The 26,297-nt window shown below is 45.6% G+C and overlaps 3 long non-coding RNA genes across 3 annotated transcripts; all 3 read left to right on the forward strand.

The window, feature by feature from the left end:
• The first annotated feature begins 275 nt into the window (after positions 1-275).
• LOC142590937 (uncharacterized) lies at positions 276-2,046 on the forward strand. The gene is made up of 3 exons (XR_012830274.1): positions 276-287; positions 1,783-1,851; positions 1,978-2,046. It is a non-coding gene; the product is annotated as an uncharacterized LOC142590937 (long non-coding RNA).
• A 779-nt stretch (positions 2,047-2,825) lies between these two features.
• Positions 2,826-14,079, forward strand: LOC142590938 (uncharacterized). Its single transcript, XR_012830275.1, has 3 exons — positions 2,826-2,967; positions 13,609-13,761; positions 13,843-14,079. It is a non-coding gene; the product is annotated as an uncharacterized LOC142590938 (long non-coding RNA).
• Positions 14,080-20,026: 5,947 nt separating this feature from the next.
• LOC142589790 (uncharacterized) lies at positions 20,027-25,855 on the forward strand. The gene is made up of 2 exons (XR_012829937.1): positions 20,027-20,517; positions 25,675-25,855. It is a non-coding gene; the product is annotated as an uncharacterized LOC142589790 (long non-coding RNA).
• The last annotated feature ends 442 nt before the right edge of the window (positions 25,856-26,297 follow it).

A 26,297-nucleotide genomic window follows, 5' to 3' on the forward strand; every position in this document is an offset into this window, starting at 1 on the left:
AGGAAATCTTTCTTACTACCAATTCTATTTTTCCTCAGTAGATACCGTATTTACTCGATTCTAAGCGCCCCTTTTTTTCACTATCGCGATGCCCAAAGTGAGGGGGGGTGCCTAGACTCGAAAAATCTAGAATGACCCCCCCCTCCATCTTTACGCTGCGAAATCAGACGAGACAAGAGAGGTGCGAGAAATAACATAAAAAACGGCGCGAGTCCGGCTTTACGGCGTACTCGCGCCGCGGACGCCATTCCATCTCGGGACTCCGACAGCTCTGGCTCGATGACAGAGTGAGCAAGCGCCCTTGGCGGACTTGGCTACGCGCTCTTCTAACAAGTAGGGGGGTGCTTAGATTCGTATGCAAACATTTTTCCCAGTTTGTTTGCGAAAATAGATGGGGGTTCTAAGAATCGGGGGGTGCTTAGAATCGCGAAAATACGGTAATATATTTTTTCAAATTGACAAAGTGGTGGGTAATTTAGAACTCGGCCTTCAGAGTGGCGCTCATAGGTTCAATTCTGATTGCTCTGCAACAATTTGCTATTTCTTAAGCTTATCCATCATAAAATGAGTAGAAGACCTATCTTTTTTATACGAAGGGCGGCGTGTGAGGTCGATATCCACGTAAACACCGCACAACCTAATAGTGCTGCTGGCAAATGCGCCAATTTAACGTAGGGGAAGTGCACGCGCTGCAAGCATGGCTAAAAGGCACGTCTCAAATTAACTTCCTGGTGTTTTGGCAAGGCGCCTGCTTGTTGCATTCTGTTTTGAGGTTCGCAAGCAGGTCCTCTCGGAAAACGCTCGGCATTGCATTTCAAAGAACGGGAATACATTGGATAGCAACTGATCATTAGCATATTTTGAAAAGCAATGTGCAGTTCATAGGGAAAGAATATGTGATAGCGCCACTCAGGACTATGCATCTGCATTTCCCAGAAACACGATGAGGATAGCCATAGGGGCTTGTTGATACGGCATATCTTATTTGGTTATAGCATGAGCAGAACAAGGACAACGGAAAGGCACAGCTGACACACATAGTCAAGTGTTCGACGAAAACTCCTCTGGCGAGGAAACATAATGGTGCCAAAAAGCGTGCACTCGCCAAGAATGAAATAAAAAATAAAGAACCGACGTTTCAGGCCCCGTATGGGTCCCTTGATCACAATGAAGATGTAAGCATGGGCGCGCGGCTATTTATGGGTGAGGTGGCACAGTGTTCCGAGATATACACGCGAACACTGCGCCACCTCACGCATAAATAGCCGCGCGCCCATGCTTACATCTTCATTGTGATCAAGGGACCCGTGTGGGGCCCGAAACGTCGGTTCTTTATTTTTTATTTCATTCTTGGCGAGTGCACGCTTTTTGGCACCAGCTGACACACACGGCGCTAACTTTCAATGGATTTATTTGCACTTCTCGTGGCTATATATACACCCTCGAAACTTCATAAATCACGTGTAGAATTTCGGTAAAGATGAATGAAGAAATGTAAACTGGGAACCGCACGCAACATATTTTTGACATATATTCCCAGGCATGTACACATTCAGCACGAACGAAGATAGTTGAGCTCTTCCATGATAATGAAATGGAAGGTTTAGTGACGCATGCGTTGCCGAATGTTGATATGTGTATCTTGTATTATCAAGCGCGTCATCTGACACCTGCTTCTACACACGATGATTGTTTCTTTAAATCTAGTTTAGTCTTTGCATATCTGGCAATAGATGGTAAGAAAGCGGCCAAGTTGTTTACTTTGCTATTGTGTTCTCGTAGCATCTATGGCTGGCAGACCAAATGACGGAATTCCACTGGAAGCTGCAGCTGAGGCATCTACGTGACTAGGTGAGCAAAGTGCGCGTGAATGCGATCTGCCTCGGTGAACCTGTACGTGACGTCTTGGGGCTCGGATCAAGGTTTGCACTGCAACACCCGAAGAAAAAGGCTCAACTTTTATCCATTGTGCGTCAGGTCTCCAGACGTGCTCCAGAGGACGAGGCCACGTGCATCAACTCCGAAAGTGTCGATGTCTTCAAAAGCTGTAAGCCTCCACGTCAGAAATTACCTGTAGAAAAATGTAGAATCATACTTGTTACAGCATGATCTGTGTGTGCTGTCAGCTCATGAAGAAGGCGGCTTCGCAGTTTTTTCGCATGTAGAGTTGGATGAGAAAGCTATAAACGCTATTTCGACTTGTTTTAATGAAAGAAATGGCATTCCCTTTAATAAGGTCACAGCGAAAGCACAACAATTGTGTAAAACGATGAATCTGCAAGGGGTGATGAGTAGTATAAAAAAAGCAAGACGGACTGTCTGGACGTATTTTTCAGCGCTAAGGCTCACGGGGAAGGTGTACTGGCAATAGTATCTGAAAGGGACACAAAGCAGAAATCTGTCGCCTTGTACCTACAAGAAAAACTAAACCTGTTAGACATCAAGGACCTTTTCCTGGCAAAAAGTTCAGAGCAGGTATTAAATTTTGTAAGTCATGAAAATGAAAGTTTAAAGGCCTCCTCTGCAGATGTTAAAGACCTTTATGATTCTCTGCCGCAATCGGAATTGTTAACATGCATTGAAAGTTGCATCGATACATGTGGTGCAGTTTGGGTTAGCACTGAAACAGGTACAGGGGGTCCTTTATGAAAGGGAACAAGCGAGCGCGTGGCCTGTGCTCTGTGGAGGCTGCTTAGAGCGCCAGCAACAGGCAGCAAGGGGAAGCACGTCCGCTTGTAGTGCCATCTCTTGGCGTGCAGAATAGGCAGGCACGGCTGATAGGTAAGCGGCTCTGGACTGCGTCTAACGCCAGGTGGATGCGCAACACGCCGGGCCTGCAACTAACGCAGCGTCTGCTGCTATCAAGTCGCACTTGGTACGCTAGCTCATTGGAAATGTCGAAGGAGCAACATTTGTCCGCTAGTTAATAGGCACTTCCAGCGTATTTTAATGCGTAAGCCTTCTTTGGTGAGTACCGCAGCATGATGCGCCCGCCACATGAAATGTGAATGCCTTGTATCTGCCACAAAATGCGCAATGTGCGACGTTACGACATACAATCATTATAATAGGTTAGGAACAATTGAAAAATATTGATTACAGAGACTAACAATAGATATATATAGGGTCCAGGGAAAATGCATGGCGAAGGCTATAGTAGGGGTGGGCCCACTTGAAATTTGGGTATAGGCCAACATGAATTTGGGATTCTTTAAAACTGATGGTAGCGCCAAAAGGCAGGAACACACGGTGAAAAGAAGACACGACGATGAAGCTTTATCGGATAAATTTGGCAGTTGGTCAATTTATATTTCAGGGTGCCCCACGGGCCAACTTCAAATTTGGGGGTAGGCCAACCTGAAATTTGGAGAAATTTGGGAGCGGGCCAACATAAATTTCAGGATAGGCCAGATTAAAATTTGGGGGTGGGAAAACTTGAAATTTGGGTGGTGGACCACCTTCAAATTTTGATAGGAGGCAACTTTAAATTTGGGGGTGGGCCAATTAAAATTGAGGGGTGGACCAGCTTAAAATTTGGGGATGGGGTAACTTGAAATTTTGGTTGTCGACCAACCTACAATGTAGAGAAATTTGCAGGTGGGCCAACTTGAAGTTTGATCGTGGGCGAACTCAAATTTGGTAGAGGGTTAAGTTGAAATTTGGCGATGGGCGAACTTAAACTTTCACTTGAGGAGGGAATGGACGAAACTGGTACATAAGAAGCCGAACAATGAGTTAGCGATAAGAGGGAAAATAGAGGAATTCCGGATCAACCTACAGAACAGGTGCGCGATCGGAGATATTTTGTTCGATACGCGTTCTGTTCGGTTGCTGCCACGTCACTAAGTGGCAGTATGCAAAATTTGTGTCAGCGGGGCGGGGAGAGTAGCCAATCAGGAAGACCTCCCCGGAAGTTTACTTCCGTCGTTTGTCGTCTGCTTACAGACAGTATACTACAAAACGAAATGTTTCCCATCTACCAAATGAATGAAATCTTTATCTAAGAAAATGTATTTCTACTTCTCAAGCCCAAACACGTTTTCAAATAGTAGTACGTGTGACTACCGCAATTTATAACTATTAGTTTCTTTGTGTCGTCCCTACGTAGTGTCTCGCACGGCGAGAAGAAAAAGGAAAAAGAAACGACGGGAAGAGTGGCGCATTTTTCAAAAGGCAGCGACAACATTGCAGTGGCTCGGTGGCACCAATGATGGGGTCGATTTCACTGTACAGCCAACGAATTATTTGTTTCCAGAAACCAAAACGACGCCGGAATTCACTTTTTACCATTTCTTCAAACGCGTTTCGCACTGCGACCCGCTCTCCTCCTTGCTCTAGAAACGCCAGCGCAGTAACCTAAGTTCCTAACGGAAGCGCCATATTCTCGAATTAAACTATGGATTAGATCCAAACGTGCCATGCCGCAGCCACCGGTTGGATCCAATCGAATCCACCAGACGCGCCATGCGAAGCCCTATGATGCTCCAAACTTCCCAGCTCCCGTAGGGTTCGGCGCCTAGTAGACGAAATGCTTGGTGGGAGGATGATTGACAGGACCGTATCGTCATTTTGACGTCACCAAAAACGTGGCCGCGCCCCGCGGCTGGCGACGTCGGCGCAGAGTAGGCCAATCGCGCGCGCCGGTAACCGAACGAACGCGCCGAAAAACCATCTCCGATAGCACCCCAGGTATTGCGCCTTAGCTCAGGAAGAGGACCTTAGTGTTGAAGATATGAACGACAAGCTTATGGGCATCATTAAGGAATGTACAATAGAAGTCGGTGGTAACTCCGTTAGATATGATGCCAGTAACGTATCGCAGGAGACGAAAGACCAGATCAAGAAACGCCAATGTATGAAAGCCTCTAACCCTACAGCTAGAATAGAACTGGCAGAACTTTCGAAGTTAATCAAGAAGCGTAAGACAGCTGACATAAAGAAGTATAGTATGGATAGAATCGAACATACTCTCAGGAACGGAGGAAGCCTAAAACCAGTGAAGAAGAAACTAGGAATAGGCAAGAACCAGATGTATGCATTAAGAGACAAAGCAGGCAATATGATTACTAATATGGATGAGATCGTTTAAGTGGCTGAGGAGTTCTATATAGATTTATACAGTTCCAGTGGCACCCACGCCGATAATGAAAGATAGAATAGTCTAGAGGTATTTCCAATCCGACAAGTAACACCGGGAGAAGTAAAGAAAGCGTTGGTCGCTATGCAAAGGGGGAGGCAGCTGGGGACGATCAGGTAATAGCATATTTGTTGAAGGATGGTGGACAGATTGTTCTTGAAAAACTGGCCACCCTGTATACGCCTCATTATGCTTCATTACTTCAAGCGTACCGGAATCTTGGAAGAACGCTAACATAATCCTAATCTATAAGAAAGAGGACGCGAAAGACTTGAAAAAATATAAAATAATCAGCTTACTGTCCGTTGCCTACAAAGTATTTACTAAGGTAATTGCAAATTGAATCTGGAACTCCTTAGACTTCCGTCAACCAAAGGACCAGGCAGGATTCCGTAAAGGCTACTCAACAATAGACCATATTCACTTTATCAATCAGGTGATAGAGAAATGTGCGGAATATAACCAACACTTATATATAGCTTTCATTGATTAGGAGAAAGCGTTTGATTCAGTCGAAACCTCAGCAGTCATTTAGGCGTTACCTAATCAGGGTGTAGACGAGCCGTATGTAAAAATATTGAAAGATATCCATAGCGGCTCCACAGCCACCATAGTCCTCCATAAAGAAAGCAACAACATCCCAATAAAGAAAGGCGTCAGGCGGCGAGATACGATCTCTCCAATGCTATTCACATCGTGTTTACAGGAGGTATTCAGATACCTGGATTGGGAAGATTTGGGGATAAGAGTTAATGGAGAATACCTTAGTAACTTGCGATTCGCTGATGATATTGCCTTGCTTAGTAACTCAGGGGACCAACCATGATTACACATCACAGATTCCTTAGCTTAGCCATAAACCGGGGCTTAGCTTGACCAAGACATCAAGACACGTCGTGGCACGGAAGTCAAGGCTAAAGAGTTTTATTCCGGTCCTTCGCGTCGTTGCAGGTACAAGATCGGGCCCCTCGGAGTCGTCATTACTCCAATTGTAACAAGCACTATTCGTAGGGTATATACGGTACAGCATGCCGGCGCTCTCAAGCATGGGACTTAGCTGTGTGCGCGCGCTGGAGAGCATTAAAGCTCAAGCATTAAAGCTCAAGCATTGGTGGAAGAATGAGATGAAGAAGTTTGCAGGGACGACATGGCCACAGTTAGTACATGACCGGGGTAGTTGGAGAAGTGTGGGAGAGGCCTTTACCCTGCAGTGGACGTAACCAGGCTGATGATGATGATGATGATGATGATGATGATGATGAGCTTAAATTTGGGGGTAGGCTTATGCACACTTTGAAAACTCTAGTCGAGTTTCTGCGTAGTTGTTCGCAGTAGGGAGCCCTGGCTACCCACTCCCCCCATAGCGTGAATAAACCTCACCTGATCCTGAGGGGTTGACGAGAGAAGTGCACTCAAGTGAAACTTTAGCTTAGGTAAATAAACGTAATTTTTTATTTATTATTCAAGCTTAGTTATCTCTATAATGACGACGTTTGACGACTTAATTATTTACATTAGTCAAGGTTATGAAGAATAAGTTTATATATGTAATTCATAATTAAGGTTACCTAATTAGGTGTAACTAATCTCAATGTACCCTTAATTCTTGATTAGGCTGAGTTGATGAAATTTAGTAACTTTTGATTAGTGTAATAACTTAACATAAATTTATTGTAGTTAGCTTCTGTATTCCTAATTATCCTCAATTATTCGCCGTTATGCTTAACTAATTTTGTCGTAACTAATCTCCTTAATCTTTATTAACCTTACTTACACTTACACCTCTGAGTACTTACTATGCATAGCCAAATAATAAATCTCATTAGTCATACGTAGTCATCACGCATTCCCATATACACCTCCGTAGTAGCTCATGTACTCCATGCATGCAGTGCATCGTATCAAGCTTAAGAGGCAGAAAAACAGACGGCAGTGTGATAGCGCAGCACGTCATGCCGCATGTGTACTGGGTGGGTTAACTGCCATAATCCATGTGACGTCCCATAGCAATATATATATATATATATGTACGCCGGCACTGAATAAACTGATTACATTCCTGATTTGGCTCCGTGATGATGCTATAACTGGCGACGAGGGTCTTACGTACTCACGTAAGCAACGGCCTTGGGCCTGCACGGGTGGACATTCACGAACGGAAGCAAGCGAGCGTAGCTTTCGTCCTGCTTCAAGGCGCTGTACGTGCTCCCGGAGTACGGCACCGCCCACTGAACACACCTGCTGAGGAATTACTTGGCCACCAGGAAAGGCAACGGGGCTTGGAGCTGGCATCACGTCCAAGCAAGGAAACACCAAACCGATGAGTAACGGATATATGTACTTCTATCGAAATGCCGCCACTGGAAAGATGTCCGAGTTCGACCCGAAAACGTAAAACTTCGAGCGACCAAGGCAGAAAGCTGGGCTAGTTGGTGTGTCGCTAGTCTTTTGAATAATAACGTACTCAGAGCGTTTTGAGCATTTCTTAACGGCTAATGATATCGTCGAGGTAAAGCGCCCTCTCATCTTTTTGACAGTCATAGGACCGGAGGCTTACGAAGTACTGAGAAGTTTTTTTGTGCCGGCAGCTCCGGGGGAAAAGTCGTACGCAGAAGTCAAGGAGCACTACAGCCCCAGGAGTTCCGTAATAGGATAACGATGCAAGTTCAACTGGGGCGTACAACAGGAGGGCGAAAGCGTGGAAGGGGTCATCGTGGAACCTAAACATTTAGTCAGAAAGTGTGACTGTGGGGTCTTTTTACAAGACGCCCTCCGAGATAGGCTGGTGGCTGGCATACGGAACGAAGAGATCCAGCGTGCTCTGTTTGCTGATCGAGAGCTGACATTTGATGGCACTTGCGAAATCGCCATGGATAGAGAACTAGCGGCGCGAGACACTGAACAACTGTGGTCAAGAGAACGAGAGGCACCCGTGCTGGTCGGAAAAGTCGACCACACCAGTATCGGAGACCAGCTAATCCTAAGCATGTTGAAGCCCGCAAAAAAGAAAAATGCGCAAGATGCGGCAGGGGACACTCGTCGGAAGAATGTTGGTACAATAAATTTATTTATCGCAAGTGTTCGGCTATAGGTCATTTGAAAAGCATGTGCCCAGTTGCTGGAGCGAAGCCAAAAAACATGCATGCACTCGAGTGTTCTGATAAGGACTCGGAGCAGGAACTGTACCATGTCATTAACACCAACTAATCATCTTATGAAGTGAGTGTGGAAACTGAAGGGCGTACAGTGAATATGCAAATTGACACGAGAGCGGCTGTCAGAACTGTCCCGGAGCAAGTGTACCGGTCTGAATTTCCCCACGTAAAATGTGAACCATGCAAAATGTCGCTTCGCATGTAAACTGGGGAGCAAATACAGCTAAAAGGGCAGTGTGACGTGCTGGTTAAGTACAACAATCAGTGCATGACTCTACCAGTGATTGTTGTAAAAGACAACAGGAGAAAGTCGCCTATACTAATGGGGTGAAATTGGTTAGAACGTTTGAAGCTTGACTGGCTAGACATTGACCAGATTGCAGTTGAAGACAGAGTTGCGGTGCTAAAAGAGAAGTGCCATTCCGTGTTTTCTAAGAAGCTGGGGACTATAAAAAACTTTGAAGCAAAGATTGTTATGATACCAGGTACAATGCCTGTATTTTGCCGCGCTAGACCAGTTCCGTTTGCATCGCAGAAAAGAGTTCAGCTGCAGCTGCGAGAACATGTGGAAACGGGCATGCTGCGTCCTATAATGCGAAGTGATAGGGCTACGCCACTTGTCACAGTTGTGAAGGAAAGCGGCAGTGTCTGGTTATGCGGGAATTATAAGACTACAGTAGACCGCTCTCTCAAAACAGATCATAACCCCCCACCCAGACCAGAGGACTTGTACACAGCCTTAGCAGGAGCAAAGGTGTTAAGTGTGATAGACCTTTCTTCGACGTACCAGCAGCTGCCACTCACTCCGGAGTCACGACCATTCTGACAGTAAACACTAGTCTTGGGTTGTTCGAATTTCAACGCCTTCCTTAAGGGTGGGAACTGCACCCGCTATATTTCAGGCAATGATGAACAATGTATTTGATGGCATCCCACATGTAAGCTGTTATATTGACGACGTTATCGTCACAGCGACTGATATCGGCGACTGCCAGGAGACACTAGAACGTGTCTTGCAACTCCTCTGTGAATACAACATCACGCTTAACCTGGATAAATGCCGTTTTTTTCCGAAAATCGGTTACATACTTGGGCCACACGAAGACTGAGCAAGGCATTTACCCTACCGACACAAAGAAGAGCGCAATCTTACAAGTCCTCGAGCCCACTACAGTTACCGAGCTTAAGGCGTACTTGGGAATGTGGAATTTTTTCTCAAAGTTTCTCAAGAACGCTTCGACAGTAGCAGAGCCGCTTTATCGGCTACTTGGAAAAGAAAAGAAGTGGTCGTGGACAAAGGAGTGCAGCATCGCGTTTAAAGATACGAAGCACTTGCTAACAAGCAGCAATGTGCTCACATTCTACGACGTCAAGAAACCGCTCGCAATGCTTTGCGATGCATCGTCATATGGCTTAGGAGCCGTTATTTTTCACGATACGGCTGAGGGTGAGGAAAAGCCAGTTGCTTGTGCTTCGCGTACACTGTCGGAAGCAGAAAAGAATACGCGCAGTGCGAACGTGACGCCCTGGCGTTAATCTTTGGCCTAGAGAAATTTCACCGGTACCTGTACGGCCGAGAATTCACTATATATATATATATATATATATATATATATATATATATATATATATATATATATATTTATATACCATCAGCCACTACTCGGGATACTTGCGCACGATTAGTATTATCCCGACTATTGCTGCCGCGCGTATGCAACGCTGGACTTTAACCCTTACAGCTTACAGGTACTGGCTCAAAAAACATTGGAAAAACTTGGGGTGCTTTTGCCGCTTGTGGCTTGCCCGAAATATTGGTGAGTGACAGCAAGCCACAGTTCACCTCAGAGGAGTTTGCAGAATTTATGAGCACCAACGGTGTAAAACACGTTCGTATTCCTCCTTATCACGCAGCGTCCAATAGTGCTGCATTTCATGTGAAGAGCCTTCAACGTGCTTAATGAATCGGTGTATATGATCGTGTTTTCTAGTTTTCCAACGATGATCTTTTTAACCACAGTCCATATTGCATAGAATTAAGCTGTGTAGACAGTGGCCTGCTGTGGCAAACGAATACATCTTTTCCAATGTTTTGTTACGGCCCTCACACCCACATGTTCTTTTGTTTTATAGCCATCAGTGTAAAATTCTGCGTAATTTTGATATTTGTCCTGTAGAAAGCGGAATTCATGTATAATGTGTTCGTGTGGGGTGTCTTTCTTCTTTAAATGTGTCACTGTCCAATCACATAACGGTGCAAAATCGTGCCACGGGGGCAAACGCTGTGGCTTTCTTGCAACCTAGGAGACTTATCGAGGAATGTTATAATCCTGAATATATTCCTCATATCGCAGGACAAGCGGCTTAATCATGTTTGGTTTGTTTGTGTAGTGTAAGCGTGAGTTACACTGTCTCACAATGTTGAAGCATATGTGAGAAAGAGTTAGTAGCACTCTGCGCTCCTGTAAAGGAGGTTCATTACAGTCAACATACAAACTCTTGACAGGCGATGTTCTGCAAGCACCACTTGCCAGTCGTAGTCCAAGGTTATGAACTGGATCAAGTCGTCGGACGTAAGACTGTCTGGCTGAGCGGTATATGATGCTACCATAATTTAATATGCTGCGCACCAAATTAAGGTAGATGCGTAGCAGGCATTCACGGTCAGAGCCCCAGAGCTCTCGGGACAGGATTTTGAGAACGTTTATTTTGAGCTTTTATTTTAAGGCTCTTTATGTAAGCGAGAAAATTCAACTTTTTATCAAACCGAACACCCACAAACTTGTGTTCTTGTGTTACTGCCAGTGTGGCTTCTTGTAGCTTAAGGTTGGGATGTGGTTGTAAGCCTCTATTTTGTGTAAAGGCAACACTAATAGTTTTTCACTTGAGAAACAACAACCGTTTACAGACGCCCACTGTGTTAGTTTGTTTAATGTAATTTGAATTTGCCATTCGCAGGATGTCAGGTTCGATGCATGACACGCAATTCGTAGATCATCCACATATAATGATTGCATTATAGAGGATGGAATTACCTTATTGACCGAGTTCATTTTCACCACAAACAATGTTGTGCTTAGTACGCATCCTTGTGGTACACAATTTACCTGAATGAATACACGTGACAGCGCCGTACCTAAACGCGCTTGGAATTTTCGGTCCGACATGAAATCGGCTAGACATCTCAGCATTCTACCTCAGATTCCTAATTCTGCCAAGTCCCTTAAAATACCAAACCTTCATGTTGTGTAGTACGCCTTTTCTATGTCAAAGAAAACCGTGAGACAGTATTGCTTCTGCAGAAAGGCCGCACCTATGTCGTCTTCTAGTCGGACTAGGTGATCCGTTGTGGAGAAACATTTCTTGTATCTACACTGATGGTTATCTAACAGGTTCTCAGTTTCAAGGACGTATGTCAATTTATGTTGATGATTGCTTAATAGGACTTTGCAAGACAACTTGTGAGTGATATGGGTCTATAGCTGGTGGCTGTTGTGTGAGGTTTTCCAGCTTTCGAGAAAAGGATTATGATGGCCTTCCACTATTTGGGCACTTTTCCCGTTTCCCAGATTATGTTGCAGAAATGAAGCAAGGTCTCAACTGCCTTAGGGGATAGGTAAGCTGGCATTGCGTAATGTACCCTGATCGGACTGGGTGCTGTTGTTTTGCCAGTAGTAAATGCTCTGTTGATTTCTGGAAGTGTTAAAGCGGCGTTATACATTCTTTCTGAACTTCCTGTGGTCGGAAGCTTTAGTTTTTCTGCTAATTCCTTATGTTTTAGAAATGCAGCAGAGTGGTTCTCTGAGCTTGATATATCACGGGAATGTTGCCCTAAGATGCCTGCTTGTTCTTTTATATTTGTTTGCATGTCTGGAGGTGATAGTATGGGGATACTATAAGAAGCGTAGTCGCCTGTAAACTTACGAACCTGATTCCACATTCCATTGGATGTTATTGAGCTATTTATAGACGAAACATAATTTTTCCAGGACTGTCTTTCGGCTTGTCTGCGTGTGCACCTAGATTTCGCTTTTGATTTCTTGAAAGAGAGTAGGTTTTCTTGTGTTTGGTATCACCGAAAGATACTCCACGCTTTGTTTTGTAGTTTTTTATTTGTGTACATTCCTTCGTCCACCAGGGTTTCAGGTGTTTTTCTTAAGAAGCCAGAGGATTGTGGAATTCTCTGTTCTGCTGCAGTGAGTACGCAGGCAGTAATCTTCTCATTCATTTCGTCTATTGTTAGCTCATCTGATATGTTATCCAGAGTGGCCTTTTCAGTAAAGAGAGGCCAGTCTGCTAGATGGAGTTTACAACGGGATGATCTTAATGGTATGGTAGGAAAAGGATATGTTTTTTAATCATAGCAGGCATATGGTCCCTACCATAGGGGTTCTCAATAACATTCCACTGAAAATCGCCAAAGAGAGATGGAGAGTACAGTGGCAGATCTAAGCAACTAATGGCTCCTGTGCTTGGGGAGCAGTAAGTTACTGCACCGGTGTTTAAACGGCATATGTCATCTTTTAGTATAAAATCTTCAAGCGTTTGACCCCTGGTGTCAGAGTTTTACTACCCCATAATGCGTTATGTGAATTAAGATCACCGCCTATTAAAAAACGTTCAAGTAGCTGGTTTACAATTAACTCTAGATCTCTTACGGTAAAATGTGAGTGTGGCGGAATGTATACTGAACAAATGGTGATGGCTTTGTGAGCTAAAACTGTGACAGCAACGTCTTCGATGTGAGTGTTAATGGGAACTTCTCTGGCTGCTATACCACCTGGCAGAACAATGGCTACACGACCTGACAGCCGGTTTGCCTGAGTACGGTCGCGCCGTACAACCGTGAAACCTTTTAAAAAAATTTTGTGTTTTTCGCCTAGCTTTGTTTCCTGTAAGCACAGGGCCACAGGAGAGAAGTTACATAACATGTCTTTGATGTCACCAAAGTTGTGTAAAGGCCCTGTACAATTCTAATGGATAATAAAAGCCATCTTAAAATTGAAAGACAAGAAGTGGCACTGCAGAAAAATTGAGAGATGAGGTGTTAGGTGACGTAGGTTTAAAAAAGCTAATACAAATAAGCGATAACATTTCGGTTATCGCTTTCTTATTTTGAGTGGTTATTGGGATTTTGTCCCTATTACGGCGCTCGAGAGAGCGCTTGTCCTTCGGTGTCAATGACACCGGGGTTTTTGTGTCGACCTCCATCGCTCTCTCTGAGGCGCTGGAGGACCTAGAGCTTGGCGCCGAGACACGTGTCTCGGGCCTTGGGGTTCGTTTGATCTTAGTGCCCTGCGGCAATGGTGTCTGCAGGGCCTGCGAAGATGATGGAGCAGCACTGGCTGCTTCCACCACGGGGCCGGGAGGCGTCACTATGGGACCACTGTGCGTGGGCTCACAAAATTCCTCAGGCCTCTGTGACGATGCCCGCACCTTTTTCACATCGGCATAACTGCGTCGCGAAAGGTAAGACAGTCCCTTTTTGGCTTCGAAGAACGAGATTTTTCCTTTAAAAGTTAGTACAATTACATCTTTTTCTTTTTCCAGCAAGGGCAAGACTGCGAGTAAGCAGGATGATCTCCTTTGTAGTTAACACAATGTGGTGGAGAGGTGCAATTCTCAGATTGGTGATCGTTGGAGCTGCATTTAGCACAAGTTGTTTGTCCTCGGCACGCATGTGAAGCATGTCCAAACTTTTGGCACTTGAAACATCGTCTGGGATTCGGGATATATGGCCTCACATTGACGTAACCTGCATCGAGCGCAGTAGGCATTACGCTTGTTCCGAAGGTGAGTGTAACATGTTTGGTGGAGATTTTTTGGTCGTTTCTGCGGATTACTATCCTTTGTACTTTAGTAACATGTTGTTCCTGGAAACCTTCCAGCGGTTCCTCATCGCTTAAACGGATAAAGTCTTCTTCAGATATTACTCCCCTGCTTGTATTAAGTGTTCTGTGGGCTGAAACTGCCACTGTCGCGTCACCAATACTGGTAAGGTTAGAGAGCTTCTCTGCTTGATATCTATCATTCAGTTCTAGGAGGAGGTCCCCGTTAGATATTTTGGATGCTTTGTGTGTCGGTCCGATTTTATCTTTCAGGCATTTTGCTACAAGGAATGGAGATAGCTTTCTTACTGGCATGTTGCTTTCGCTGTGGACTTCATAGTACTTGGGGACAGATTGAGCATTTCTTCGAAATGAGAATTGGAATGGTACTTCAGTGCGGCATCTTTTCAGGCGCCGATCATAGACAAGAGAGGCTTGCGCTACCATAGGAAAAATTGGAGGACGCTTAAGCTTCGCCTTCAAGAGTGGAACGCGATAGTGTTCCCGTCGACCCGCGAAGGGGTGTAAGACAATGCGCTAGGGCGCAGCGACCACTTACGAGGCGCCCCGCATCGGGCTTTGCACCCTCCAATCACGCGGTGAGCATCAAGCAACGCAGCGTTCGGCGCGGCAACCAAACATGCGCCTGAGCAAGCGGAACGAACCAAAGAACTCGGTCTCTCTGAACGTCGTGATGGGCGCCGACAGCCGGGCGGCGATGCGTCTCGCACCGGTCCCCGCACTGCCCCAATGCCCGCGTGGCGCGCCACCTGTCGGGGCAGGGCCGTATGGTGCGACGAGGGGGTCTTCTGTGTTTGCCGCAAGATGGCTCTGCGTGTGCGGAAAGTGCCGAAGAAATGTAGCGGAAACCTACTTCACTACACGTTTAACTGCGACTTCTGTAATTTACATGCTCATAATTACCGATATACACAGCAGTATACCTTCTATGGCACGTTTGTAAAACAACACCGTATTCACTAGAGGCGTTTTTGTCCCATTTTGAACGATCGAACTCGTGGCGGAGTGGTAGCGTCTCCGTCTCACACTCCGAAGATCCTGGTTCGATTCCCACCCAGCCTATCTTGCAAATTGTTTTTATTTATGAATTGCCTTCTGGAATTTTTCGCACACGGCCAACGCCGCCGACGCCGACGACACCGGCTTTTCTGTGACACGAGCTCCTTAACGCTATCGTGTTAAAATGTGTATGTTCGGCAACAGAGCCGACCGCTCACCACGGAGCACAACTTGAGGACGCGGCAAAGCCTGCACGACGCCAGCCGTACGCCATCACAATAACCGAATATGGTGTACCGAAGGTAGGATAGCCACACAAGGTTAACCCTTGCCGCCATAGAGAAAGGAAGTAAATGGAAGAGAGAAGAAGACAGGAAAGCTCAAAAAGTGAGAGATAAAGACAAAGGTTTGAGAAGAGGGAGGCAGGAAGAGGCGACTGCTGATTTCCCCCCGGGTAGGTCAGTCCGGGGGTGCCGTCTACGTGAAGGAGAGGCCAAAGAGGTGCGTTGCCTCCGCCGGGGCGCTTTAATGGTCCGAACACCCGGCATCGGCTCAACCCCAAGGATCCCCCTTTCCCCGGACACGGCTACACGCGGGAGGGTCCAGCCCTCGTGTGCTCGGCTACGTGGTGCCGCAACACACCAAACACCAGCTGCCGTAGACGCCCCTGCGGGGTTTTCTCAGAAAAATGAGTCTCTTTGGTGCTCAGCATACACATTGGTTTCCACTTGAGGTTACGTTGTTAACATGGGTTGCCCTCAGTGAGCGCGTGTTAAAGTGACATCTAAATATTTACCCTGAAACACACAAGTGAGAGGTGTGTCATTAGTGATGTAAGTAAGGTAAGATACCTGTTTCTAATTACTGTTAACATTACTTGTCTAATGAGCATTTTGAGTCCTCTGCGACTCCTGACACCAAGGAAAGGTAGAATTTTGTATACGGTGATCATCATTGCAAATAATTTCACGGTAAGAAAAACAATCGCCGGCGAATAGACGGACTTTACCATGTAATTGGGAAGACAAATCGTGTAAGTATATTAACAATAAAACTGGGTAATAGGTGCTAAACTGGAGCTTTTGCATGAATATACACGAATTGTGAGCAGAAGAAGGCAGCACACTCACTCATGAGTGCATTCACTCGCACTTATTTAAAAAAGCGTGAGTGCAAGTGAGTGCCAGTGAGTGTGAGCGGAGGCGAGTGTGCTCGAGTACCAGTGATGCGGTTCGAGGCGAGTGCGAGCGCGAGTGGATGACAGTGAGTGTTAGGGGAGGCGAGCGGCAGTGAATGCCAGTGAGTGTGAGTGGCGGTGAGTGTAAGTTCAAGTGAGTGCCAGTGAGTGTGGAGGTGAGTGCAAGTTCGAGTGAGTGCCAGTAAGTTTTAGTGGAAGTGAGTACCAGTGAGTCTGACTGGAGGTGAGTTCGAGTAAGTTCCAGTTAATGCCAATGAGCGTGAGAGGAGGTGAGTGCGAGCTGAGGCCAGTGCGAGTGAGTTCCAGAGATTGTGAGTGGAGGTGAGGGCGAGTGCAAGTGAGTGCCAGTGGTGAGTGTGAATGAACGGGAGTGCGAGTGCGAGTGAGTGGAGGTGAGTGCGAGTGCGAGATGCAGCAGAGCAAGTCGGCGCAATAAAAAGCAAACACAAAAATAAAACACCAGAGAGAGGAGGCCCCGCGCGGCTGCTGTTCCTGTGGCCATGAAAACGTAAAAATCGCGTGCGCTGCCATTTTGCTAAAGTATCGCCCTCCTGTTGAAGGGGACCTCCTGTTGAACTGAAGGGAACCTTGGCGATAGCGTCTAAATAGCGTCTCCTTCAAAACAGCCAATGGCAGGTATGCGGAGGCTCATTCCTTAGGGTTTGCGTGCTCTAGGCAACATCACTGGACTGGTTGGTGAAAGCTGCGGCGCGTGGTTTGCTGACATGAGGCTAACTTTTGTGATAACACGAAGGCGTCCGTTTTTATTTCTAGCCTTATCGAAGTTTACATAGAGCACGCATTTTGCGGACACCAACGTCACTGTGTTCATTTACATTTATGGCACGTACATGCCTTATACAAAAATACAAAACTACTTAAGCTGCCTCGTAGAGTGTAGTGTCACGAGCATCATATTTTCAGCACCGGCTACTGCCGCGCACTCGGAGATCGCGAGTAGCGGAGACATGCCCGTTCATAGTCCCCGTCAGCACTGAGTTGTTTGTGCATTCAACCCCATTATTCGCCGTTATTTGAGCGATAGCTTGAAGTGGGCGGTGTATGCTCCACAAAGTCTACCGTTAAATTTTTGATAGGCTGAATGTTATGCCTAAAACTCTGATACAGGCTTTCCAATCACATCTAAAGCTCATATACCATTCCTCATATGCTCGAAGGTGTTTTCAGTTATGAATAGATCAGAAAATTACTGAATAATTATTACACCATATATTTATTTCTCCCAATTATACTTTGGAAAGTTTTCTTCGTACCAATATAATTTCTGCGACCAGAAATAAATGTGGACAAGTTGTTTTAGTTTCCTTTGATGTGGAATGATTTTCGGGCTTCGTGGGGTAAATTTAGTAAATCATGGAAAGGAAACCAGCACACTTTTCGGTGAGAGCATTTATTTGTCCGCCGCTACCCGCTGGGACCTGCTGCTCATGCCTCCACCGTTCAGTTGTTCACATGTTCGCTCGCATTATTATTGTTCTCTTATGCTCACTGCCTTTGTTTTCCCTCGCTTGCACGTTCTATTCTTCGGTCTCTGGCTCACGCACTCGTTCGTTTTTTTTCTTTCGTGGAGAAGGGGATGTCAGCATGTCCTGATAAAAGGATCCAATAATTTTATTTTTCCAGCTCATGCGCTTGCGGTCACCCAACTTCAATGGTGCCCAGAGCCGCCCGCAGTACGGACAGAGTCTCAGCAGAAAGTACCGCACCGTGTAGTTCCTTCAGGCTTTTGAACACGAGAGGCGGTGACTAAAAGAGAAGGATGTAATGTCATCTATAAACAGTGTCTGCTGTCGCCAGAGGTCGTCAGGGTTCCCACAGTGGTTCAGTTGACCCCATTTCTGGAGGGCGGCTATGAAAACCATGTAGCATATGTATGACGTGGCGTCATACAGGCTTTACGGCGTTACTGATGTTCAGAAGCACGCCGCCGAGACAGCATGATCAGGGCAGGATGCCGAATTAATCATTTCACCGGGCACGTACGTCGAATAGTGTCAAAGCACAGGTTCGATGTTGTGTCACGTGCAAAAGGCCATGGAGCTGAAAACGTTCAGATTGACAGCGCGGACTCTAAAGAACTTGGGATTCACTTCTTCAGTCAGGTCAAGGTGCACTAAAGCCCAGCGAGGGGACTAGTCATGGCACCCCGCGGGAGGCTGCGCTACAAGCAGTTCTAGAGGATAACTGTAATGAATATAGGCAGTACAGCGCAACTTTTGCTATGTTGATGGTAGGGCTGAAGTTCGCACTCCTTCTAATGTGCGCATGTCTGGTGGTGGTACTAGTGAGGACCGGCTTTGTCCTGCAGAAGGTTGACCAACGGATAGCTGCCACATTGGCATTGCGCATTTTGAAGTGCTGCAATAGCTCATTACAAGGTGATGTCTGCCTAGGCGATTAACCAGGAGGGGTCAGGAGTGAGTACACGTGTATGTCTGGTGTGGCTAAGTTTCGCGTGGTCTGAATTTTGTTGAATGATAAAAAATATTGACATTACCGAGATGCCATGAACACGACAACTAGAAGTGTTCCCAAAGTATCATTCCTACGTGGGCAGGGGAGCCGAGCATGAGCAGCCGACAGACTGTTTAATATATATGTACGTAAATCTTACCGAAATTAGAGACAGAGATTCTCTCCCACTTCTTAGCAAACTGCGTCAATAAATATGCAAAACAACGAAAGGAAGAATTGAGTTTGTCCTAACTTATGTCGGGTATTGGCCAGTAGTATCGTCTAAAGGAAGGTTGCATAATTATTATTTTAGTTATTTTTAGTACCCTTAGAATCGCTCACTTGAGGTTAATACATCGGGGGGCTGAGCAAACTGCTTATATCCGTTTCTTCTGACGTAGTAGTTCTGCGGAAACCCGCAAGGTGGAGAGAAGGAATGAGTAAAGGGAAAGAGACTTTCTTCAACTATGACGCTTTTCTTTCGAGGAACCCGTATGGGTTTCCTTTGTAACAATTGCTACGAACAGGTGGATGTCTCATTTTCCCTTTATTCATTACTTCTCGCCACCTTGCGGGTTTCCGCAGAACTACTACGTCAAACACTTACCTTTGCTGCGTGTTGTCGACAAATTCGACTTCGCCCTACCATCTGCTAGCCGCCTGGTTAGCTCAGATGGTATAGCGGCTGCCCCGGAAAGGCGGTGGTCCCGGGTTTGAGTCCCGGACCAGGACGAATTTTTCTTCAACTATGAGGCTTTTCTTTCGAGGAACCCGTATCGGTTTCCTTTGTAGCAATTGCTACGAAAAGGTGGATGTCTAATTTTCCCTTTATTCATCCGTTTCTTCTGTCTGTCCACTGCTTGCTGGTTTATTTTTCTTCACATGGTATAGAGATTGTACTTTTAGGATAATTCATTAGAGATGAGTGTTTTGCAGACTCTTAAAATAAACGAACGGTGAACTTTTAGTAGCTATTCGGAATTACGCTGACACAAAAGCGAATATTATGCTTTTCCGTGCATTAGCATAACTCTTTACTATAACATAGACAGGGATAGCTGGTTAAAAGCGATTATTGTGTTGCGTTTCCTATTACACTGACGATAGGTCTAAGGAAGGAGCATGTACAAATAACAAAAATAGGCCGTACGTGTCACAAGCACGGGCAATTTTTGTTTTATATCTTTGTTCACTTCTGTGAGTGTAATATTAAGCGTAGTACAATAATGAATAGTACAGTTCCATTGAGTGTAAGAAATTTTACCGAGTGGGAATTTTTCTCTCGAAGGTTTAGTTCACTGATACTCTACAAATATATAATCTCTCTCTGTCCTGAGAAATGTAGTATACTTAAAAGACACTACCATGATGCAAAAAGAATATTTGCGATTTCAGTCAAAAGCGCTAAACCAACACAACTTTGCTTTGTGCATTGTGTTAGGATGAGTATATAAGGCACGATACAGAGAATCTAAGCACTTCTTCCTCTCCACAGCGTTATGATGACCAAAGCAGCCAGCGTGAATTTCTTTTTAGCTTTTTGGGCACTTGTCTTCATTCTGTGCCAAATCAACCAATCTGGTGGTGTTTCTGTTCTTTCCAAACACCGTAGAGTAAGCGTTGAGGCAAGGGTGTTTATTTTCCGCCCCCCCACCACAACTCGTCGACCTCCTTCTTCAACAACACGTCGCCCAGATGGGCTAGGTAAGCAAAAGCTCTTGCCTTTTTTACAAAAAAATTCATTCCTTCTGTGTCCGCCATGTCACATGTGTGAATGCGGCGTGAAGTCACAATACGTGCATGATTTAAACCACAGTGGCCTTTGATTTGCTGCTTACAAAGTTAAAAGTTCGTAATTGCAGCCTGATCTTGTTATTGAAACATCCTGAACATATTTCACCGCTTGTCTTTCTCTTCACCACTAGAGTAAAAAGTACAGGCAGTATATGGGCAAGCTTGAAGCACGCACATAAATAGTTGGTAGAACTGATAGGAGCATTGATTCATTTTCATTTTTTTATCGTGTATTTCATACACCGAAGGCTCTCTTCACGCGATGAACTTTGACTTTGTCAGGAGCTTTCATGCTTAGTTATTTATCGTGGTGTACAGACGCTCCTCCACTTATTTCTGGCTCTTTAAAACATATAGTACCATTTTCTATGACTCCTAAAGTCATTGTGTTACAACAGTGAGTAACATATTTCACATGGCTCTGCAGTAATCGTCGTTTTGCTTATTAAGTAATGAGCAAGTGGCAAAATGGGCTGCCGATGCCAAGAATTAAGAAAATATCTCAAAGGACATAGGACATTACGCGACAAGGTGGAAATATCTGAAGCACGAAAAAAAGACAAATAAACAAAAATTAGCACAATATAGCGAACAATATAACCTAAAGGCGGCCTAGCCACCTATACAATATAAAGCGAGTTGTATGAGCGACTTGCCATGATTAAGTCACAATTGAAAGTTACCAAAAGCAGTGTCGGCCTGGAATATCAGGGCCCAAAATAGGAAAAACTGCGAAGAATAAAGAACATAAAAAATATTAAAAGTTCTCACAGATATGCATAACGTCATAAAGTACACGCGTTCCCAAATAGTCACGTTTGAATGAGGCTGCATAAAATCGCTATCTATCAGAACGGGACGAAGAGATGTGGGATCGTTTTTCTAATGTCTTGACAAGATCAGGAGCGGTGGACTTTGCCAGCTGTTAGAGGGCACATGTCCAGATTGTTAAAGCGGCTAGGCCGGGTCTCTGGTAGGCGGTAGTATTGACAACGCTCAACTAAATTCACTGAAATCTAATTTATGACTTGAGAAAAAGGCAATCTGTATTACATTTGAAATTTTCGAGCGAAATAAAGAACTATCATGGTAAGATTCCCATATAATTAGCTTTCCAAGGACCATCCCTAACAAAATATTCATAACATATCCCTCAATGGAAGAATTTTCTTGAATGGTTCATAGCGCTTCTGCTGAACCATAGATTCGGCCAACATGGTTATATTTTGGTACGACAATTGGACAATTTTGCTCACAATATAATTATGTACGTGAAATGCCACCGTAAGACTGTCGTAGGGTGTTGAACCGCTTAGGAAAAATTAATGCAAGGAACTCTGGCCAACGGCCTATATCAAGAAGTGTTAATATTTCGCCGTCATGAGTTGACTACATAATATCTTCTGAGCACCGAAATTGTTAAAGATGCTCTTGGCTTGGAGAGTTGCCATAGGTAACGTTGGCGTTCAGGGCGTACAGAATAACAAAACTGTAGCAGACGGACGTCGTGTGCTCATGCTGCTTTGCCCACTCGCCCATAATTGTCAAGTTCTTTGTTTCCAAGAGGCTTTTCCTTGTGTCAAGCCGATAGCATGCGGAAATTTTGGTAGATTTCTTGAATGCAAAAAGAAAGTACTATAGGTTGCCTTGCTTTCTCTAATGGAAGAACCATTTGTTTCGCTCGAAGCAAACCAAGACCTATTTTGAGACTGCCGGTGCATAAATTTATTAAGTTTTTGTTACGGTTAGGCAGCACATGAATATCTTCTGCCCATGAGTAGGTGATGGCATGACTAGGATTAGAAATATGAAATACCATCATTGATTGCGTACAGTCTCCCTATTTTGCGTCTCATAGGCACAAGACAAATTTCTTGCTCCATTTCTGACATGACACCATGTCGATATGAAAATATGGCATATGACGTTCAGACACCACCGCATGCGCCCCTTTTAAAACATTTCGATGAAACCGGTGATATAGTACAACATTTACTGCAATTTGTTGGACTGCAAAAAGCAATTTACATGGCGGATTAGTGTTTTACTTTGAACCTACAAATATAGCATGTACAGTACTCACGGATTAAAATTGGACATTTGGAGCGCGCGGCCGTCGCTACATGCAGCGCCGCCCGTAGATGCTCATGGAACCAAGGTGCTGCATTGTGGTATAGCGCGAGGGCGAGAACATCACTAAAGCAGAATTGCTCCTTCCGGTCGCCAACGAGCCGGCCTGTGGTTTACCGCACTGCCTGCGTGGCGCTGCAAATGGCTGCAAGGCTTGCGTGCCTTCGTGTGCCCACCGAAATTGTTCGGCGATGCGCGCTTCCCGTTTTGCGGCGTCGTCTGCTTGCGCATCTGCGCGAGCAGACGACGCTCTCGTTACACGCGTTCTGGCGATGCTGCACGCATGCTGTGCAATTAAAACACAGGATTCAGCTACGAGATAGTGCCATACGTTCCTTCGTAGACATGATCAACACTAGCACAAAAGAAAAGAAAGTTAATTTCGTCCGTTCTGTCACGGCAAAAAAAGAAGCAGTCACAGGCCTGTCCTCGTGCAACGTTTAATCGAAGTCTCAGTATTTTCTTGGTTCGCCCCTAGCAGCAAATACGGCGACCATTCTGCGTGGCAAGCTTTCGTAGAGGCTATCGGCCAAGGAAGAAAGCGCTAGCTTCTCCCATTCTTCTTGAACATACGACCACAGGTTGTCCGAAGAACACCTGGGGAGCGGCCGACGAGACAGCGCCTTCTTTGTTTCAGCCCATACATTCTCAATAATATTCATGTCTGCACCTTGCATTGGCCAGTTCAACACCATCCCACACCTGTCTTCCAGCAGGCGAGTCACGGGTGCTGCGATGTGAACTGGGCTCCGGTCGTGCTGGAAGTAAAACAAACCGTCCTTAAATGGGCCATCCAGGGCGTACGACATAAGGACGGTGTCGAGGAGGTCTAAGTATGCTGCGGCATTAAAGCGGCCGTCCAGGCGTACAAGCGGACCCAAGCAGTCTTTGGAAATACACCCCCACACGTTGACGCTACATCGACCACTGCTTGCAACACGATGCAGATTGGGGTCGTCGAACCTGGGTGAAGGAAGCGGAAAGAACACAAGACATTATTTTACTTCACTGCTTGGGTCGCGCTATACCGCAATGCAGCACTTTGGTTCTATGGGCACCCACGAGCGGCGCTGCATGTAGCGACGGCCACACGCTCCGAATATCCTATTTCAATTCGCAACTGCGATTGATAACCGCGACGATAGGGGGTCCTGCTCTTGAATGTTGGCACAATGCACTGCCTTTAGTGACCATTTCTACGAACTGCTTGTGTCCAACGCACGAAACGAGGCACCGGGGAAATGTTTTTCGGGGTGCGCTCTCTTCTTGCGGTAGCGGAGTGCACGGAATATAAAACGTAGTTTTTGATGAAAACGCATACCTAGCCGCCAAATACCATCTATCCCATCTCTCATGCGCTACGGGAATGTAAATAAAGATAAATGTTGGCAAATTTTTTTAGAAAAGCTGTAAATCCCCGAATTTGTGAAGGAGTCCACCTACCTCGTGCATCGTGTCCTCCACACTCGCAGCTGCTGGTCCCATTTTTATGTGAATGTGCTCTGTTCCGTAAAAATGACATTCTACCACTCTTCCACTGTCCAGGACCGATGCTCCTGTGCAAACAGCAGCCTTTTGATCCTGTTTTCTGAAGAGATGAAGGACTCAATCGCCACCACACAACTACGAAGGCCACCCATGTAAAGGCGCTCGCGTACTACTTGTGTGCTGGCTACGAGCCCCAGGCCGCTTCGTATTTCTTTCGCCGTCATCTTCGGGTTTCGTCTCGCTGCTTCAACTATACGCTCGTCGGCAGTCGGTCGTCACCTTCGGTCGGTGTCCTCTGGGCAGAGTTGTCAAGAGAGCATCCGTCCTGAAAAGCTGCACAATCCTGCTCACCGACGAGCGGGGGCGTCCGGTCATATCGGCGATTTGTTGCTGTGGTAAACCTGCTGCAGAGTCACAATCTGTATCCGTTCCGAGATGGGTATGCCTGGCATTGCTGCTCGTGTCTGAAACTGAGGCTCGTGTTGCGTTCGCCATATATAACTACCTGTGGCTCGGCTTCTGTTGACGTCAGCACGACCAACAATGCCGGGAGTTATCATTTCGAGGCTGAAGTAAAGAAGGCGGTTTCTCCTCGGCTTCTCCACAGGTTTTCGCACGAAATAAGCTATTCTTTTGTGCAGATGTTTATCGTATCTACGAACGCACGTAAGGCGCAATCTCGTAGCTGAATCCCGTGTCTTGCTTGCACAGCATGCGTGCCGCATCGCCAAAGCGCGTGTGACGAGAGCGTCGTCTGCTCGGGCAGGTGCGCGCGGTCGAGTCATTTCGGTCGGCACAAGAAGGCGCACAAGCCTTGCAGTGCCACACTGGCAGTGTGTTAAACTACAGGCCGGTTGGTTGGCGACCGGAAGGAGGAATTCTGTTCCGTAGATGTTCACCCCCTCGCGCTATACCACAATGCAGCACTTTGATTCTATGGGCACCCACGAGGGGCGCTGCATGTAGCGACGGCCACGCGCTCCGAATGTCCTATGTCAATCCGTGAGTACTGCATGCTAGAGCTAGGCCACAAGACAACCAGCATTACACTCGACCAACTGACATCATCATGCCTACTGCAACAACGACATCGCCAATACGCATACCGCAATAACATTACGTTTCAAATTATACAGCAGGTACCTGCCATGTGCTTCTGGTAGTGTGGGGGCGTGAACACAAATTGTAGTTATAGATTTTGCTCAATGCAAGGTTATATCGCATTCAGGTCGGTAATCAGGTGATCAAAAAGAATAAATGCAATCATGTGTAGAATGTACGTATTCTTTCAAAAAGGCAATGTTGCAACTGCCGGATGCTTTGGAAAATTTTCTCTTTTGTTGTATGCAAAATAAATAAAAAGAAACTGCAGCTCGTGTTTTTAACGACGACTATGTACTTGGCAATCACATAAAGACGTTGTTTTAAATTATTGCACTTTTCTTGCAGGTACACGTTGCAGTGGATATAAACCAGGATAAGCCATTCTTTCACGCAGTACGTGGTCGCGTGGACAGTCATAAATATCACTGCAGATTACTTGCAAGCACGCTATTGCTTAAAACAAGGATTCATCATGTGGTTGATAAGACAAATAGCGAACTATGAATAAATCTGTTGCCTCTCTACACATCAAGGAGTGGGGATTTTTGGTACCTTGATGCCTCTGCCTGGTATTCTATTCCTTAGATATGAGGTCAGCCCTAATCTGCTTCTTAATGAATTTGTGGTAACAGTAAAGTATTAGCTGATTCAACGCAGTTGTATGCAAGACTTAAGAAATGAGCCGGAATATTTAGGAGAGCTGATTATTTCAATGTAAATAAACATCGGGCCAATAACCAAGGCAGCTACATTCTGACGTGGCTTCAAAGTAAGCGCGATCGTGTACTTCGATATAGATGCACGTTGCAGAAACCAAGGTGGTCAAAATTACTCGGGCGTTCTACACCTACGGTCGGCGTTATTCAGATCTTGATTTTGGAATGTAGATCCCAAGAATATGTATATTTTGCGTGTTTTCAAGTCCCCAAAAGATACTTGTCTTCCATACAGCAAAAATCCAAATCTAC

The sequence above is a fragment of the Dermacentor variabilis genome, chromosome 8, assembly GCF_050947875.1.
Source record: "Dermacentor variabilis isolate Ectoservices chromosome 8, ASM5094787v1, whole genome shotgun sequence".
In the NCBI taxonomy this organism is placed as follows: domain Eukaryota; kingdom Metazoa; phylum Arthropoda; class Arachnida; order Ixodida; family Ixodidae; genus Dermacentor; species Dermacentor variabilis.